Source organism: Miniopterus natalensis, chromosome 11, assembly GCF_054644295.1.
Source record: "Miniopterus natalensis isolate mMinNat1 chromosome 11, mMinNat1.hap1, whole genome shotgun sequence".
NCBI lineage: Eukaryota > Metazoa > Chordata > Mammalia > Chiroptera > Miniopteridae > Miniopterus > Miniopterus natalensis.
This window is the reverse complement of record NC_142091.1, coordinates 67,955,289-67,973,950: the sequence shown is the minus strand read 5'-3', so window position 1 is coordinate 67,973,950 and position 18,662 is coordinate 67,955,289. Positions and strand designations below refer to the sequence as shown.

General features: G+C 39.7%; 1 protein-coding gene across 4 annotated transcripts in view; it reads left to right on the top strand.

Moving 5' to 3' along the window:
• Nucleotides 1–18,662, top strand: part of CELF1 (CUGBP Elav-like family member 1) — a 69,410-nt gene that overhangs the window by 18,159 nt on the left and 32,589 nt on the right. For 2 of the 4 annotated variants that reach the window (XM_087821874.1, XM_016203994.2), the window contains exon 1: nucleotides 18,237–18,251. The exons of 1 other annotated variant lie outside the window; for it this stretch is intronic. The gene's annotated coding sequence lies outside the window, so the exon portion shown is untranslated. Of the gene's footprint in view, nucleotides 1–18,235; nucleotides 18,252–18,662 lie in introns of those variants that run through there. One more of the 4 variants, XM_087821875.1, reaches the window with a different exon arrangement.

Sequence of the window (18,662 nt, the reverse complement as noted above, 5' to 3'; positions counted from 1 at the left end):
TTGCCATTCCATACCCAGATATTCATCCAAGATAAATGAAAGTGTATGTTCAATCAAAACCTTGTATACAGGCATTCATATTAACTCTATTTGTAATAGCCAAAACCTGGAAACAGCCCAAATATTCATCAACAGGTAAGTGGATAAACAAACTATTTTTTTCCTTTTCTTAAAGTCTGGTTCCCCTTTCCCCAACTTCCATGACCTACAGCCATTTTTTTGGCTCTGATATTGCTTCTTAATTCTAAACAACCATATTCCATGAGCTTGTAGAAAAAAGAGAAAACATCAACTTCTCTAAGACTGCCTTGCAGTCAGTGCCACAATTACCAAATGGTCTGATTTGTGACCCTGTCCTCTCTTGACTGGGTCTACACTGAAGACCTTTCCAAATGCTGTCTTTAATATGTGTCCTCACTAGCAATCTTGTTTTTTTAAGCCTCCATTTACAAGTTGATTCACAGTAGGCGAGAGCCATGTTCAGAAACTTTTTCTGATAGCCTCAATTTTCTTGTCTTTCATCTCTTTGCTTCTATTTATGTTCTTTGTATCTCTTCTTTCTTGAGCTCGCACCTTCTGTGTAGTTGACTCTATTATATCATCTTTGGGGCCGCAAAATAAAAGTTGGAAGATTTTAAAGTTAAAGTTCCCAGAATAATGTTATCGCCCACATTGCACATATGTCACATTTTGAGTTTACTAGTTAAGCCTCTAAATATGTGCTTTATATACAGTATGTGCAGTGTGATGACTTAGGTTGCCATGAGAACCTAAACATTTTAGGCTTAAATGGTTCGGTAACAGACACATTTTTTCTTTTGTTGTCTTAGAGGAAAGCTAGTTTTTTGTTATCTAATGTCCTTTTTACAAATTGAGATATTAGGCAGTGGCCATTCTCATATATCACCTCTTGCTAAGAGGGTGGGTGGCTCCTTTGTCTGTTATCAGTCTCCTTCATTCCAGTCTTCCATGCTCTAGTTTTTTCCTGTGCACTTGTCTCTTGTTACTTTCTCTGCTACAGGATAGGATTAGAAGGAGGAAACTTGGAAGCTTTACCTTTTAAAAAAAGTGCACCTGGAAAGAGAGGGACTATCTAGTGGGATATTTCTAAGCACCCCTAAGGAATTCTTTTCTCATGTAAGCCCTCTGAGATGAGCTTGTGGTGGTAAAATTGCTTGAAAACTTTTTTGATAAAAGCATTTAAGGATAGTCTGTCATCTAAAAACAGTTCAGGTTCAGTTTGAGTTGGAATACATTATTTTGATTAATTTCTTGGCCAGGATATTTTGTTTATTCTTGACTGGGTTGTCATGAAGATTCCCTTCTTTTTGGACCAGCAGTATAAGAGGAGATGACAGGATGTTAGAGATAGAACAAACTGTGTATTGTTTAATTTTGGGTTCTTAAATCTATTTTGGATCATGCACCCCCTTTGAAAGTCTGGTAAAAAGCTATGGACTCATTTCTCTATAACTATAAACAAGTAGTACATAAATATAGTTTACATATACATGTAAAGTTCTGTACATAATGTAAGGGAGTTTGTAGAATCCATGAAATATCCATGGAGTCTATGAGTCTGTAGACTCCTCACCGGTCCAGTGCCATTTTTCACTTGCGAAAATGGGCCCAGAAAGGAGAAATAACTTGCCAAAGGCTATACTGTGTGTTTATAGCCATTTCGATTTTGAGGTTAATCACCCTTGATATATGCAGTTGTGGTCTTTTTAGTTATTTTTTTAAGTTTTTAAAAAAATATATATATATTTCCATTGATTATTTTAGAGAGGAAGGGAGAGATAGAAACATTGATTGGCTGCACACCCCCTGTGGGGATCAAGCCTGCAACCCCAGCCATGTGCCCTGACCAGGAATCGAACTAGTGAGCCCTTGGTGCATGGAACGATGCTCAATCCACTGAGCCACACCAGCCAGGCCAGTAGCGGTCTTTTGCATTGTGTTTATTTTTACTTAGTTGCATTCACATAAGTAATCTTAATTAAGTTCATAACAGGTAATTAAAGCTGTGACCTTACTCCCCCAAGTAGCATATCAGTTCACAATAAGCTACTCTTTCAGGAATCAGAGTTGCTGTAACAGGGCTGCTCAGAAAAATTAAGTATATAAGCCGCTATACACAGTTAGGAGGTTTTTAATAAAATGTCGAACACTTGCATGCCTGTGTTTTCTGGGGCATGAGAGTGCCACTACTGTAGGAATCCTGCTGTGTTCTTTTCCTTCTCAGTGTATCAAATGGTGTGGACAGGGTTCTGCCTCACACTAGGAGATCTAGGTATTTGCTGCCATTAGGCATCCCTTGTTCATTATTACTGCTGTGTTACCTGCCTACAAGGGGCAAAGGGAAAATTTCAAAACTTTAAATGATTAATTTGGTGATGTATTAAAGTAAGTAATTATGGTAGACCGGTTAAATCTTAAAAATTTGAAGGATTTTCTTTTCTTTAAGTTTTAGGGAAAGTGTGTTATTGGCTACCTGGTATATTTGTGTATTTATGCCCCATAAGCTTGGGATTGTGCACACATATACCCCAGACAGTTCAGTGATGGAAAGGAGCTGGGCAGTGCTCTTTTTTCCTGAGCCTCCCTTCATGACTGGTCGACTTAGCAGTGTTTTGTAATTGAGGATTTCAGAGTACATCAGCATCCACATTTTTAGTTCTGCCATTTTGTTTTCTTGTGGAGGTGTTTGTTTTTCCCATAACTGTGGTATAAAATTTTCTCAAAAGGCTCGGGAGAGATTTCTGAGATGGAAGAATATTTTCCTGGAAGTTAGAGATGTTAGAGTGGATGCTGAGTTTATTTTTATCTTCTTTTTTTAAAAATATATTTCAGAGAGAGGAAGGGAGAGAGAGAGAGATAGAAACATCAATGATGAGAGAGTTGTCATTGATCCGCTGCCTCCCGCACACCCCCGACCAGGGATCGAGCCTGCAGCCCAGGCATGTGCCCCAACTAGGAATCAAACCCCAACCTCCTGGATCCTAGGTGGATGCTCAACTGCTGAGCTACGCCTGGCTGAGCTATCTTTCTTTAGAATATGTTTTCTCTAAAATGGGCAAAAACCATAATTTTGCCTCCATAAGCAGTGTGGTATTAATTTCATACTATTGTGAAACATTTTAGGTTTAAGTTACTTTACATTTTTAAATTATATACTCAAGGTATTTCAGGAACAGAGGGGCTTTAGAAATCATGTCCCTATATCCCCTATATCCTCATATTTAAGATAACTGCAGGTTCCCTTAGTGAGAGTGGTGGTAGGTGGAACCCCTGGAAGGTGTAGGCCTCTCTGTCCTCAGTCTTTCTCTCTTTCAATTTGCATAGCATTTATAGTTTGTACTGGACATTTGATTTTTTTTTTTTTTTAAATATATCTTTATTGATTTCAGAGAGAGGAAAGGAGATGGAGAGAGAGAGCTAGAAATATCAATGATGAGAGAGTCATTGATCCGCTGCAGCCCGCAACCCGGGCATGTGCCCTGACCGGGAATCGAATCCTGATCGCCTGGATCCTAGGTCAATGCTTGACCGCTGAGCCACGCCCGGCCGGGCGGACATTTGATTCTTTAAAAATTTTTTTAAATATTCACCTGAGGATATTTTTTCTATTGCTTTTCAGAGAGAGTGGAAGTGGGGGGAGAGAAACATCAATGTGAGAGAGACACATTGATTGGTTGCCTCCCCTGACCCGGGCCAGGGATCAAGCCTGCAGCCAAAGTATATGCCCTTGGCTGAACTCGAACCCGCAACCCTTCAGTCTGTGGGCCAACACTCTAACCACTGAGCCAAACTGGCTAGGGCAGCATCCTACTATCTATCAATTTATTTATTTATTTATTTATTTATTTATTTATTTATTTATTTATTTATTTATAAAATATTTTTATTGGTTTCAGAGAGAGGAAGGGAGAAGGAGAGAAACATCGATGAGAGAGCAAAACATCCATTCGATGCCTCCTGTACGCCCTGTACCTGGGGGTCAAGCCCGCAACCCGGTCATGTGCCCTGACCTGGAATCAAACCTGCAACCTTGCAGTGCGTGGGATGATGCCCAACCAACTAAGCCACACTGGTCAGGGCAGAGCCGTGCATTTTTATCTTTGGAGTGTTCACTCTGCTCAGAAATTAGGCTTTTCATATATTTCACATTGAGATGAATCCAAATGAATGGTTCTAAGCAAAGTAATTTTTGAAATATAAATACATATTTGGCTTCTGATTGTATAAGCCAGCATCCTGGGAAATACATTTTTAATATTATATCACAATTTATTTTAACTTCTACCAACTAGAAAAAATAAAAGAGACCCCAAAATATAGTCTGAGAATTGGAATGACACCTTCATTCTGAAAACAGCAGAGGGCCAGTAAAGGTTAGGCTCATTCATATAAATGGGAAATAAGTTTTGTGTGTGTGTTAAATTCCAGAATTTAAATGATAAATTAAGCCTCATGGGTACTGCTGATCTGGTAAGAATCTGACCCAGTAAAATTTTCACAGTGTCTTTTCTGTTTCCCTGGGCTGAGGGATTCTTGGTGTAAATGACAGAAATTATTGGGAAGTTCCTTGATTGAAATAGAATTTCTCAAACCTTTCTTCAAATACCAGCCTGTATGGTTCTGTTCTTTGTCTGGAGCATGTGAACAGAGTGCATGTGTGTGAGATAATTGGGCTTTCACTAACGGTCCCCTTTCAGCAACCATGTATGGGTAAAGCTGTTCAGGTCTCTGCTCCTCCCTCTCTAAGCACGGAGCAGAATCTGTTCTGCTGAAGCTGCTGTTCCTCTTTTCAGCTTTCTATATTTGTACAGCAACAGCAGGCGCAGCCCACTAGCTAGGCCCGGATGGCTGCCCTATGCACCCATACTGGCTCAGGCCTGCTCAGGGCTTAGCCAGGGCTCGAAGTCTGTGTTCTTACATGCGTCCATCTGTCTGTCTGTGTACATTTCTGTGGAGGACTCAGATTTTCAAGTTAAAGAGGTGACCTGTTTGTCTTTGTTGTTTTGTCGATTACAAATTGTAGAGAATGTTCCAGAATTTCTGGGATGGGGTGAGGAGGCAAGATTTGTATTATTTAACAAAATATGTTTCAGGGAGAGGATGCCAAACTGGTAAATAGTGTCAGAAGTGGTCTTTGGGTACTATTTTAGAAACTTATTTCATTAAAGTAATAGTTGTTTTTGTTTTGTGTTTTCCTCTTTGTTTTTTTACTGGTCACAAAGATCACTTCTGAGGGGTGGAAATGAATTCCTTTCCTGGCATACAAATTTCCTGATAATAGATTTGAACAGAAAAGGCTGAGACACCTCTGCTTCCTTAAATGATTTTGAGTAGTAGGGGCTAAGCTTCTTAACTTGGCCATTTGCTGGGAAGGGAACTGTGGGAAACACCCTGTTGCTTTGGGCTTTGCAGTGGCCTGTGCTGTGTTTGCGCTGATTCAGAGTACTTTATAAAGTTTAGCCTTACAGAGGGCTTGCAGTGTGTTTTGGTGTAATGTCTATTTAAGGAATAGTAGGGGACATGACATGTGGGCAGATTTCAGGCTATTTCCAAACAGTATTGGGTTTGTTACTATATATTTAAAGGATACTTTCTTGATTTGTTATGAGATATTCTGATTAGACAGAAATGAACTCCTCACTCTTGCTCAACTTAAGTCTAAATTCAAGTTTGTTTGTTTTATACTTTACTCCCCTCCCCCATCTCCCCATGAGTCATAAACATGCAGACTTGGGAATAGAATTTGTCAGCTGAGTAGGGATGAGACTGTTCTCTACACATATTTGTAACTGTGGCCGATGAGGAGAGAAAAGGACTTTACATGTTAGAGAAACACATTCCCTGAGGCAGCTCCTTCCTCTGGCTGTGTGGTGTGGTTGCAGAGTTCCGTGCTACTATTTGCTGATGTATTCTGATTCTGAATCACTTAGGAATCTTTTTTGCCACTTGTCCATTGTTGGCTTTGGGCGTATGTGGTTGTTCAGGGTCTAAGACCTGGTGCTGAGTCTCTCATGGGTCCTGTGTGCTTAATGACTTCCTGTTGAGTGTAGCATTAGATAGGCTTCATCTTCCCTTTGTACCCATCTCATTTTACCATCCTACTAATGTTTTCCCATTTATACCATGAATATACTCTTTGTAGGGGATGTCATTGGACATTACACTCAGTAACAGCTCTTTGATATGATAGCTCAACCTCAGTAAAGGACACTGTGGCTAGCACATCTCTATTCCACCTTTCCTTTTATTCTCGATCTTTTAAAGAAATTTATAATTTCCCTGGTCTCATTTTATTAATCATCTTATCAAAGAATAAAACTTTTTGGGAGTCATCCTGTCTCACCATAGGCACCAACCTTAGAACCTCGAGTAATAATGATAGAAAACATTTATTGAACACTTTCATGTGCCAGGCACTGTCTAAATGCTTTACGTATATAAATCCTTTAATTCTAACAAACACCCTGTAAGGTAGATAGTATTACTGTAACCATATTCCAGATGAGGAAATAGGTATAAAGAAGTGAAACAATTTACCCAAAGTTACCTGACTAGGTTAGTAAGCTGCAAAACTGGGATTAGAAAACAATGGTGTGACTAGAGTCTGAGTGTAGGGTATATTGTAGGCTCACAGTAAATACTTGTCTATTAATTTTATTAGCACATTTGGAATATAGGATTATTGAATCATGAATCAGTCTAACCCAGTTTTGTTTTAGAATTTCCTAATGAAAATGACTATCTGACTTGAGTTTTGCAGGTCACTGTCAGCAAATTCATTTATTGATGATAAAGAGCTGCAAGGCAGATAGCAAGTCTGTGGAGCATCCCCGAAACTACTAGTTTATCTCTGCTAGTTCCAGACTATTTACTGAAGATATTGAAAGCAGAATTTTAGCTTCCCTAACTCTTGTTCCCTGCACTACACATCCTCAAGAGAGGCCCTCATAGGGGGAGCATGGGAAAGGAGCACTGGCACGTTTTACCTAATCCATTAACTATGATCTGTGTGAATATAACAGGATAACAGGAAGGTCTGTTCAAAAGAAACAATGGGAGAATTATGGTAAGCTGGGTAATTTCATTGGAGGGTAGCAAAAATGATGTTCTGTCTTAGACAATGATTGAATAGCACAGAAGTTTGATTTAGACAGGGAAATAAACATCAGCTCTCCTGAGATGTTCTAGTTTCTCTCAAATTGATGGCAGATTATCTCTTGCCATATATTCTTTCCCTTGGATATATGCTGTCCTATGTTTTTTGTTTGTGGTGTAAGTTATGTCTTCTGAACAAGACTTATAAAAGCATTAAGGACAGGGATTGAGCCTTTTTTTGTACCCCCTAGTTCTGGGTTTATAGTGGATGTTCTCTACATGTGTTTTGACTGATAGAGCTCCCATTTTATGAAGAGTTTGTATTTGTAAAAATGAAATCAAAGCACTGGCAAGTTAAAATTTGTGAAACTGAGTGATTTTATTTTATTTTTTTAAAAAATATATCTTTATTGATTTCAGAGAGGGGAAAGGAGAGGGGGAGAGAGAGATAGAAACATCAATGATGAGAGAGTCATTGATCGAGTCCACAACCCGGGCATGTGCCCTGACCAGGAATCGAACCCCGATCGCCTGGATCCCAGGTCGACGCTCAACCACTGAGCCATGCCTGGCCGGGCTGAGTGGTTTTTTTTAAAGGAGTGATTTGAAGGAGGTGACAGAGATCATATAAATGGGTATTTAAATGTGAGAAGCACTTTTAGGAGAGCAATTCGAATAATGAAAGCATGATAATTGAAGTAACTTTTTAAAAAAAGTGATAGTTAATACTATCACTTATTAAATAGATATTTTGAATTTCCCCGAGGGATAGGGGAAATTACTCTCTGATTGGCTGAAGCAAAGGTGTAATTTTTGTACTTTCTGTTAGGCATATAACCTAACAGCCTCAGGAATCATTTCCAAAGAAAGAGGTCTTTTCTGGTTTTCTAGAATTACGACAACATTAAGAGCAGAAAGAAATTGAGTAAAGTTTCCTGCTTGTCAACAAAACAGGATAAACCCCCTGAGACAGGGCCATATGGAAGCATCCTGCTTGAGTACCCATGTTTTGGGGTGAGGTTGGGGCAGATGGTACAGGCAGGGTTCTTGGCTGCTTGGTCAGTGGTTTTGGAGATGCTAGGTGCTGTAGAAGGGCTGTTACGTGTTGTATGTATTGGGCATGTGTGCCTAACAGGTGGGGTGAGCTCAGTGGAGGATATTGATGAGTTGGGTAGTGTGGAGGGGGTAAGATAAGGGAAGAGGTGGGGAGATGCTGACCTGGAATGATACCTGCAATTTGATCTTAACCTCCCTCTGAGATTAGGGAGAGGGAGACAAGATAGGGTGTGAGAAACAAGATTCTAGATCCCTGGCCTCTTCTGTTCTCTAGAGCCTTCAAGTAAGATATTGCAGGACTGCAGGATTTTTCTATTTAAGCTTGAAGCTGTTTCGATTCCTTTTTGAGATACTAGGCCAAAAGTTGTATTTATAGAACTTGTTTTGACGTATTATCTCACCCTGTCCCTTGTCTTTACTGAAATTCAGCTAATGGTACATTCTGCCTGGCAGGAAAGGTTGACTGAAGGAAATGTACACATAGATGCATAGCTGAGTGATTGAAAATGGCTCCAAACTTTGTAAACAGGCCATCCTTAAGGTTTGTAGTTTAAGTTGCATGAACATTAGTTGAGTTGCTGAGGTAATTTCAGACGGTGTAGTATAATCACCCAGCTCACATGTGGTAGGTATGTTGCTGGTTGTCTTGGACAATGGCTGTTTCCACACAAAAGTTCCTGGCAAAGCAGGAAAACAAACAAAGTACTTGCTTTGGAACAGCATGAGTTGGTAACTTTTTTTACTTTGTCCCTCAGTTTCAAGAGTTTTCTTTTAAGAATTTTCTGGCCCGGCCGGCATGGCTCAGCAGTTGAGTATCGACCTAGGATCCAGGAAATAGGGGTTTGATTACCGGTCAGGGCGCATGCCTGGGTTGCAGGCTTGATCCTCAGTTGGGGGCATGTAGGAGGCAGCTGATCAATGACTCTCTCATCATTGAGGTTCCTATCTCCCCCTCCCCTCCCTTTCCCCTTTTTTCCCCTTTTTTTCCCCTCCCTTCCCCTCCCCTCCCCTCCCGTCTTTTCTCTGAAATCAGTAAAGATATATTTAAAAAAAATTTTTCCCCTGTAGAATAGGTAACTTTAGTTTGTAAGTAATTCAGTCAGTATCCCACATTAGCAACCTTGTTAGCAGTTTTTTCTTTATCCTTCCAGAGATGTTCTGTTTATACACAAGCAATGCATAATTCCTTTCTTATTATATAAATATATTCTTCTGATCAACCTTAGTAGAGGTTGGAACTGCCTTAGAGTGTTCTTTTGTTTTGCTATACTATAATTTATTTAACCAGCAACCAAATGATGGGCATATACTGTATTTTTCCAATTTTTGCTATTATATATAGTGTTCTTACGAATGCCCCTTTGCATACTCTGTGTACATCAGATACAAGTTTGTTTGAAGGATGTATTTCTAGAACTGGAATTGCTCAATTCAAAGGGCACGTGTAGTTTTTAATATTAATAAGATACTTAAGCTCTTTTAAAACTATTTTGCAAAGAATATTATCCATCAAAAAGGTCTCAATGCAAGGGTAGTCAAACTAGCTCCCGAAACAGTTACTAGAATGAACATATGACGTGAAGTGGAAGATTTAAGAAGCCTTCTTGAGATAAATTTTATTATTAAACCTAGCAATCATTATTGCCAGAGAAGAAGCAAGTTGCCTAGAGTAGGGAGAAGCAGCCCCCCCCTTTTTATTTATTTATTTATTTGATTTTTTTTTTTTTAGTTTTATTTTTGTTTAAAATATTACAGATGTCCCTTTTTCTCCCCATCTCCTTTTGTTTTTAAATCTCACCCGGGGTCATACTTAGAGGGAGAGACAAACATTGACCGGTTGCCCTCCATAGGTGCCACAATTGGGAATCGAACCGGCAGCCCCTTGGCAAACTAGACAGTGCTCAACCGAGACACTCCAGCTGGGCACCCCTCCTTTTAAAATTGTTTAAATTTAATTCTGTTTTAAGGGAATTGGTGATAGCTGAATCTGCAAGTCATCTCTCTCTCTCTCACTCTCAAAATGTTGGTTTCAGCCCGGCCGGGTGTGGCTCAGCGGTTGAGCATTGACCTAGAATCCAGGCGATCGGGGTTCAATTCCCGGTCAGGGCACATGCCCAGGTTGCGCGCTAGGCAGCCAATCAATGACTCATCATTGATGTTTCTATCTCTCTCTCCCCCTCCTTTCCTCTCTCTGAAATCAGTAAAGATATGTTTAAAAAGAAAAAAATGTTGGTTTCACCCATTTATGATCTCTGCCAATTAGAAAAATATTTGTGGTCCCTGGCTCATTCAGTCCTTTTACTATTAAAACTATTCAGATGGATATGAGACCATTTAGTCATCATAATTAGCCTTTAAATTTCAAGTAGTTGTACTTGAAGTTTAATAGTCACCTCAGAAAATAAAAACAATTAATATTTTGAGCTTCCCCTCCAGAAAAGCATTTTACAAGTGGAGTTATTTTACCAGATTTCTGTGACTCCAGAAAGTGTAAGTTATGGCTGGTTGTAGAACCTGGGTCACCTAATTTGTTCACTTTAGTTCCCCTCATCTGAAAATGGGGGTGAAAATGCTAAAGAATCTCCTTTGAACACTCACAAAAATAATTATAAAGTCATTTCCAGAAGGTTATGTATTATAGAAATGACTTCAGAGACATCAAGATTATAAAATAATTTTAGAAGTAACTCTTGACAGTGTTTTAGAAAAAAATTAGTCACATTCTGCCTACATGGTACTAACATATGGCGCAGCCCTGATGAGCTGCACAAGTGGGCTGAAATCAAAATGCAGTTGGAGAGGAGCAGTAATGACTCACTAGATGAGACAGATTTGGCCGTGTATGGCAGGGCAGTGAAACTAAGTCAGAAATGGTGGTCTTAGATCATGGCCAAGTTTGAGCAAGTGATACCTGAATATCATGGAAAAGTAGAAGACTGAGCCCCTGAGTTTGGATTAGGTGCTTTGTCTGGTGTCTCAGTCCCTGTAGGTAGGCCCCCTCTGTGTCTTTAGAGCCTCTACTTCCATACAATGGGTAGCCATTGCTGCCTCTGACTTCTGTGCATGATTCTGTGTCTTTGAAAGTAGAAGTCACTAGTCAGATATTTAACATTGATATGCCTGAACCCTGGTTGCAAACTAGAAAGATAAACAAGAGTTAGCAGTTCTCCCCAGAGAAAGCCGCACATTAGCTTAGCTGCCATATGTAAACTACTGCTGCTACATCCAGCAAGCAATATGTTTTCCAGTTCTGATAGTGCTGCCAAGGAAACAGGAGGAGCTAACACGGAATGAGATTCCTACACCCCACCCCTGACCCCCTAGAGAGATCTATAGGAGAGAGTGAATACTTTATGGGATTTGAGAATTACTTTGAGAGTATAAGCATTTTGGAAGGAATAGGAAAAGAGGTTTTTAAAAAGGTATTTTACATTCCCTCTCTGCCTCACCTGAACACCTCCAAAATAAGATGCCCGTCAGGTGAGATGGCTTGTTGTTTAGGTGTGTATATAGTTATATGGATCATATAACTGTACAGGAGATGGGATGGCAGGCAGGGAAAGGAAGGAGAATGAAGAGCCAACTCACTCACCCCATCGAACTTTACTACTTTTTTGTAGCAGTTTCAGAGGACTTGTTAATTATGTTGGCTTTGTAAAATAGGTATTGTTATATTTATTAGTTCGTTGTGACATATAGGAAGGTTGTTATTGGTAAAATCAGGCCAGTTCTGACTGATTCTTACATATGGGCTGCTCACAAGAAGATGTTTATAATTGTTAAGGGAAAAAAGTAGGTTATGCAATCGTATATATAGTATGATATTTAATAATTATGTGTATTTGAGTGTGCATGAGTCTTAATATATACATAGGGAAAAGCCTGTTAGGAATTAAACCAAGGTGTGGTTTTATGTAAAAATGAATAAATAGGTACATTTTAAAATTGAATATGTAGAAAAATTAAAGGGGAATAAGTACTTAATAAAGTCTGCTTCTATTAAAAAGGGGGGGCTGCTCATAATGTTGCTTTTACCCAAATACCCAGTTGAAAGAGGGAGACTTCTTTTTACTAAAAGATACACATTTGTCCTAGCTGGTTTGTCACAGTGGCTAGAGCACCGGCCCTCGGACTGAAGGGTCTTGGGTTCAATTTCGGTCAAGGGTACATACCTCGGTTGCAGGCTGGATCCCCAGCCCCAGTCAGGGTGCATGTGGGAGGCAGCCAATCAATGTGTTTCTTTCTTTCTTTCACATCAATGTTTCTATTCCCCCCAAAAAGCAATGCAAAAAATACCTTCAGGTGAGGATTAAAAAACAAAAAGTACACATTTATGTGTAGATATCTTAATGTAGATGTTAATACAACATTTATAAATTAGAGCAGATAAACTAGGGTATTCCAGTTCAACAATTGAAGGTCTGATATGTGTTATCTTTATTCCAGGTGTCTTGGGGAATATAAACAGAAAAGAGAAGGAAGCACTTGTTACTTGTTCACAAAACAGTAGCATATGAAATATATTTCCTTAACAAAAATTTAGAAATGAGGTTTATACGTAGTTTTTCTTAGGCATGTCTCATATGTGGTGGGAATTGATTTAAACTTTGGGTGATGGTTTAAAATCAGTTTGGATAAAATAGGATTGTGTTTTTAGATGATTTAGTGATAGTCTGGATTAATCTAGCCCTATCCTCTCATTTTATAGACGAGGAAACTGAGGCCCAGAAAAAAGTTACTCATGCAAATGACATCAGGTTTGGCCTTTGTCTAACATACCATACCGTCTGTTTTGTTTCTTGGCAGCTAAGAGAGTAAAAGCACAGATGATTAGAGAATCTGGTGAAAGCTTTGGATTCGTTCTTCAGGAAATCTCCCATGTCCATCTTCACACAGTTCAGCAAAAAAAAAAATATCATAGGGTTTATGGTCCTACTATTCCCCTTTCTTCAAAACTCATCTATGGACTTAGAAGAGATCTAAGGGTCCCAGATTAAGAATCATGATAAAAAAGGAAAAATTTTAAAATTGTCACCACATTGCACAACAATGTTGACATACTGAACTGTATTAAAAATTGTTACGATGGTAAACTTTATGGGTTTTTTACCACAGCTTTTTTTAAAAGCTGGAAAAAAATTGTTACCACTAAAGAAAGGATGAATTTACTGGCCAGTGGAGGAGATGAGATTGAGATCTGTTTATAAACTCTTATACTGGGGTCAGGGAGAGGACACACGTAGATGACTCAGTCAGTAGAGTCAGAAGCCCTAAACTTAAGCCTGAATCATGAAAATAGTAGCCACAGAGCAAGTGTCACAAGGGAAAAAAAGATTTTTGCACACCCCACAGAGCAAGTGTTAAGTTCTACTGCTGCCGACCAAGACAAGTCAGAACTAAGCCTGGTGTAGTATAGGACCCAGATTGTTCAACATAGAGTAATTTAGTCATTTATTAGAGTGGAAGGAGATGCTCTGGGGATAATGGGACTGGAAAGGAATTTACTGTGTGCTTCAGTGTATGTTTAATCCACCTAATCGTCCGCATTTTATAGATTAGCAAAGCAGTTGTTAAATAGTTTTTCTACGGTCATTCAGTCTTGGGCCCACCTACTTGTTGCTGAGTGCTTTTCCACATTTTATTTCATTTAATGCACTGGCCTTTGAGGTAGATTCTACCCTATTAGTTGTGATGTGTGTGCTAGGATCCTGGATTAGAATCTAATGGCAACTGTTACTTCCCTGCTACAGGTTCCCAAGGAAGATAGTAGATTGGCTACCCATGTCAAACTCTACTGGCTTTTAGCACCATTCCCTGGTGGAATTTTGCATGAAGACTAGCCTGACTAGTATGGAAAGCTTTGCAGCTGATCTTATTATCTGGTTACTTGGATTTCTAGAGTATGGGAGCGGAAGGACATGCAATTTTACAAAGCAGTAAGCCCAGCCTTCCTTCCTACTGAATCAGCCATATGATAGGAGAAAAAGAAAGGACATTGCAGGTGGCCTAAAAGGACATTTTTTTTAAAAAGCACAGTTTTCCCAAGCCATTTCTATCATTTGTCTCTTTCCCCTTTCAGTTAGAAATTTGTACAGTGGCTTAATTGAATTCTGGTCACCCATTTGGTTCCTTTTGAGATATGTAGTTAAGTCTTCTTTTATGGGTGAGCAGACTGCCCCTTAGAGATGTTAATCAACTTGCTCAGAGGCACACGTCTGCTGAGTAACAGCATGGAGTTTTCCCTACCAGTAATTCTATCTCTCATATGACTCTCGAGACTTCGAACATTAAAAATTTGTCTTAGAAAAGTGGTAAGACTCAACTTTTATGACACTCAGCATTTAAAGTCTTTTCTGTGGTGTGTATACGTGATCCTCGTGCCTGAGTCCTCCTTTCACTCGAGGGCTGAAGTGTCTGGCTTTAAACATTTTTCTCAATCCTCACCCAAGGGTATGTTTCCTGATGGGGGGGGCGGGAGGAGAGAGAGAGGGAGGGAGAGAGAGAGATCATCAGGTGCCTCCCGCGCGCGCCCCAGCCGCAACCTTTTGGAGTATGGGACAGTGCTCCAACCAGCTGAACCACCCAGCCAGCGCCAAAGTGTCTGGCTTTATATTCCAACCTCTTCTCTTCATTGCCTGGATTCAGGTGATCTTGAGAGTTACTTAATTTCTCCGTTTCTTTTCTCATCTGTACATAAGGTTAGGATAGGTGTGAGGGCTAAATACAAAGCACCTAAGACACTGCATGGCATACAGTAAATCCCCCCAAAATGTTAGCTCATATAATTATCACGACTTGTAAATGTTTAGACATTTCTCCCTACTTTCAGGTGATAAGATTTATGAATTTTAGGTACCATATTCCATTAATTAGAGGATGCATGCATTTATTATCATTGATAGCGCCTTAAATTCCTTGATTTGTAGTAATCTATTAGATTCTTAAGATAGAAAAAGCCGCTGTTCAAAAAAACCATTCATCTCAAAGCTGAATGTAAAATTGGTGAGTTATTTATTGTTTTGAATTATCCAGGCCTGTTTTCATATTTCCCAAGAGACTTAGGGTTAGGGTTAGACTTGAGGGCCAGGGGAGGTACACAGCCTTGCCCTTTAGCTTCAGCCTGAACAGCTTCACTTTTATGTTTAGGGGAAAAATGCTTTTAAAAACATTCCTCTAATCTGGGTAGTTGTTCATTCCTTCATTAGCTCTCTGCTTTGTATCAACAGTTTTTCAAGGTATTGAGGGCACTTACTAACATGTTAGTGAGATAAAAGTTGTTAACCAGTGTTACCTCAATTTAAAAAAAAAAAAGTGAGTCTTGCTAATGAGGCCAAATGGGTTTGGCTTTATGTAGGTCATTGAGCATTACTGTACCTGCTACCAGCCTCTGCATCTGGAGTTTGTGATTCAGTGCCTACTGTATAAGAGCTGCTGATGGGCCCTAGCCAGTTTGCTCAGTGGTTAAAGTGTCAGTCCACGGACTGAAGGATCCTTGGTTTGATTCTGGTCAAGGGCATGTACCTCAGCTGCAGGCTTCATCCCTGGCCCTGGCTGGGGGGCGGGGAGGGGGGGACAGGCAGGCAATCGATGTGTCTCTCTCACACCAGTGTTTCTTTCCTCCCTCCCCCACTCTCTGAAAAAGCACTAGAAAAAATGTCCTGGGGTGAGGATTTAAAAAAAAAAAAAAGCTGCTGATGGTGTGAGCCAGTGGCCGATTTCCTGGGGATGAAGAAGGTTCATTAACTTGCCTGCACTAAGGAAGACGAGTGGGAGATGTGAGAGCTTTTGTATCAGTCCTGAGAGATGATGCTATTCATTCACTCTTACATCCTTAGAACATGTCAAGATCATATACAAGTTCCAAGATATATTTCAAAGCCACATATAAATTTTTTCCAGGTTATCTTTCCTTGGGGAAATCATGAGATAGGTAGTTTGCTTTTTAGAGTCCCCTGTATCATTGACTTGCCAAGTACAATTTTAAAACTTCAAAGGTGGCCATATTTTGAACACCTTTACATATCACAAGCAGGTAAGACTGCTTTCCTCCGAACTAGCTTGCCCTTCATTCTTCTCTCTGCTGCCGCCCCCTCCCCCCTTAACTCTTTCACCACTTTTATATCTTCCTCCATGGTGATTGAGAAAGGGAGGGGTAATGTTAATAGGAACGGACTTCTGTAGAGCTCCAAGGAGCTACAGGCTTCCTCACAGAGCTTAATGCATTTTGTTTGGTTCCTCACAGAAATGAAAGATGTAAAAAACTCAGACTTCAAGCTTGTAGTTTCCATTTAGCTTTCTTCTGTCTCCAAAGCATTTCCAACAGAGTGTAGGAAAAACGAAACTGGGGAAACAGAGCTTTTATTTATTTTTATTTTTCTATTGACTTTTTTAGAGAGAGGAAGGGAGAAGTTAGAGAAACATTGATGTGAGAGAGAAATGTCCATTGACCTCTTGGTGCATTGTACCACGCTCAACCAATTGAGCCACACTGGCCAGAGAACTCCCTGGTCTTGTCTTTGCCTTTATGCTTCCCAGAATAAAACTGACAAGTAGAAATTTAACTTGTTCTCTGCCCTTCAAGGTAACTGCTCAATTAAAGTTTGTACCTCTTAGATGATGATCACATTTCTTAAGACAGACAATGGACTCTGGGATTAGAATCACTTCATGCAGAATATTTTAGCATCTACATCTTTAGAGTAGTCTCCACTGTAATGGTGATAGTATTACAGGATTGAATGAGGTATTGTGAACTTAATAAATGTAAATTCCTTTCTCTTAATAACTTTTGATGTAGGCAGGTCCAAGTAAGTGTATTTAGAAGTTTTTTTTCTTAGAACAGATTTGTCTTAAAATGATTGCAAGCATCACTACTTCAGCAAAACTGAAAACCAATTAGGTCCATATGAAAATCAAATAAGGACTTAAGCACCAATTTTTGCTTTTCAAGTAACATCTTTGTCTTCCGGGAGGGTAGGTAGAGTGTAGTGTCTTGCAGCTCTGGTTCTAGCTTTGACTTTCAGGGTTCTTACACTTTCCAATGTAGACCTCGTCCTTGGTAGCTTTAAGCAGTTCTTTGTGTATATAACTGGAGGAGTTGTCCATGATGTTTGTAAGGATTTGGGCAGCTTTACAGAATCAATCTTTACTTGCAAGATTGTTTGATAGTGTTTAAAAATAAAACAAATTGGTTTTGTGGTTTTTCTGTTTGCTTTTACCTTCAATTAACTTCCTTATCTTCTGACTTTTTTGGTTTCAGTGGTTCACCACCACCTTAAATTTACAGAGCTAGTGAGATGCATTTACACAGGCAGGGACTTGGTTGGCTTTGAAGAATTTTATGCCTGGCACCTATTCAGGAAGGTTGCTTTGGGGAAATAACGTGGCCTCTCCACATTAATAACACAATCCTTAATTGCGAAAAGAATTATGCAGCCTTTAGCTTTATTGTAGTTTCCCATCCAAAAGCAGATGCCAGAAATGATTGTTTTGGTGACTTAGGAATGTTGAAATTCAACCTCATAAATCCTAATCATTGTTTTACAATTTATCTTGACATTGGGGGGCAAACCTCTTTTAAGCCTTTTGCTACTTTAATTCCCTATCTTTTAAGTTGCTGGTGTTTTAAAATTAGCTTTAAGATGTTAAATGCAGTTATCTTTAAGGTATTGTGTACTTTAAAATTGGGAGAGGGAGGGGAGGGGCTCTTTTTTTTTTTTCATCTTCACTGGAGGACATACTTTTTAAAATTGATTTTAGAGAGGAAGGGAGAAGCACAGAGAGAGAGGAGAGAAAGAGAGAGAGAAACATTGATGTGAGAGTGAAATTATCAATCAGTTGCCTACTGCATGCATCCCAGCTGGGGATCAGACCTGAAAGCTGAAACCTGGACATGTAGTCGGGAATTGAGCCTGCGACCTTTCAGCATATGGAACGACACTCCAAGAGGTCTATTCTTTGGAAAGAAGATACATTACATATCTGGAGTTATGAGAAGTGTAGGTATGGCCCACTTATTTTTCTTTCCTTGGTTTTTTAGAGTGAAGACATAGTCCAGAGAGGGAAGTGTAAAGCTACAGGTATGGGCTAACTGCTGGATGGGTGTGCTCCATGGGCGTCTTTTTAACCTTGCATGAGGCCTGTTGTGCAGATATGAAAAAATTGCCTTCAGAAAGGTGATGGCTTTTTTTCTACATTATGGGATATAATTTCCTGTCCCTAGGAAGCTAGAAATATTTTCTAGCCCTTTCCCAACTCTCTCTCCTTAGGTAAAATTTTCCATGGCAGGCTTATCTCCCAGTTGAACTAGCTGTTTACTAGTTCTAATAACTTTGGGAGAGGTGTGGGGGGGGAAGGGGAAGAGAGGGAAGAAGGGAGGGAGCGGGGAAGGGGGGGAGAGAGTGTGTGGGGGGGTGTTTGGGTATGTGTGTGTGTTGGGAGGCAGTACTGCACACATCAGCTACCCAGCTAACTTACTTTCCCATTCCACT